The following is a 1,655-nucleotide window of genomic DNA, read 5'->3' as shown; positions in this document are numbered from 1 at the left end:
ATAGATAAGGACCATGTTGAAAATAGAATAACTGACGTGAAAAGATACCTCAGGGGAAATATTAAAAATCTTGTGGACGAACCCAAACTACAACAAGAGTTAACGAGTTTGAAACGTCTTATTCAAGTGGATAAAACAAGTCAGCTGCAAAATTAGACGATAAGATTACGAAGGTAAAAATAGACGTCCAACGTTTAATAGATAACCCAAATGTAAACGAGGATAGATTGAAACAAAAACTAGCCGCTTTGGAAAGAAAACTTGGCGAATTGCTAGCAGAACTAGACAAGACCGTGGACAAAACCGAGTTACAAAATTCGATATCCAATTTGAACGAAAAGATCGCGAAGTAAAAATCAGATGTTCAAGATATAATTAACACACTTCCCATTGACAAAGATACGTTGAAACGACAATTGACTGCTTTGGATACTAAAATCACGGACGAATTAGAAAAAGAAGTGGGTGTGATTAAAAACTTTCTTCAAAATAAATTTCGAGATGATATGAAAAATTATATTAAAGAACAGGTCAATCTTTTGGTATCTAGAATTCATGACGATTTTTTGAGACAAGAGAGAAAGTTGACCAAATTAGAAGCTATTGTCACGGACAAGTCGTATTATTTCAATCTTCCATTCGAAAGTGACACTGCCTTCGATAGAAAAGGCCAAAGTTATAAATCAAACAAATACGGATTCAAAGCAGAAATAAAAGTAGCTTCTCGCGTAGACGGAGAACCTAAAAACGTATTCGATATCGGCGAAACGCAGGGGTTTACTTTTCGAGGTAAATGTGTGATTAATATAGATTTTCCCATGAGGGTTAAAGTCAATAAAATAGTCTTCAAACAAATCACTGACGATAAAGATGATGTTTTAATAACTCTTTTTTTTTATCAATGATGGTAATTTGGAAGAGACTATACGTTTAAAAAATAAAATGGATAGATTATATGAAATTGAAACAAAAAATGATAAATATGTAGACCAATTTAAATTGCATGTAATATATAATAAGGATATCCTTGGAATCAAAGATTTAGATATGATATTGGAGACGGAAAATCCACCATCATCTAAAATAATCAAAATTCCACCATCAACTAAAATACTTGGACAACCACTCGAACCAATAGAATCGAGCAGTCACGAGTTATTACGAACAACAGACTTTGAATACGTAAAACTGTTTTTTGTTTTAGGTGGAAAATACACCTCGATCGATGTTCATAAAAGTCAACAAGAAAGAGAGTTTATAGTATTTTTATCGTATGGCGAAGACTTCGAGCTGAAAGGTGGTGGATATATTTGTAGAGCCAAGATAAACATCGAAAAAAAAAAAAAGAAAATATTCCTATCATCTTAAAGAGGACCATACGAAAAAAGAAATGTCGTTAGTATGCGTAAATGTTTTTATTTTGAATATCCAAAAATATAATAATAATAGGTTTCTCGAAAGGTTTCGTTTATCGAAAATTCACTTAATTTAACGACTTAAAAAATGGAACTCGAATGCAGACAACAATACATGATAGACAAACAAGAAGAGTTGAAAATAAAGTTGAGACAGTACAATACATGCATTAAAACATGGAGTAGAATCGATTCTGTTTTCAAAACAGCGAGTGTAGTTCTAACGATAGGACAACATTT

This window comes from Lottia gigantea (genome assembly GCF_000327385.1).
Source record: "Lottia gigantea unplaced genomic scaffold LOTGIsca_170, whole genome shotgun sequence".
NCBI classification, from domain to species: Eukaryota; Metazoa; Mollusca; class Gastropoda; family Lottiidae; genus Lottia; species Lottia gigantea.
This window is presented reverse-complemented; position numbering follows the sequence as displayed.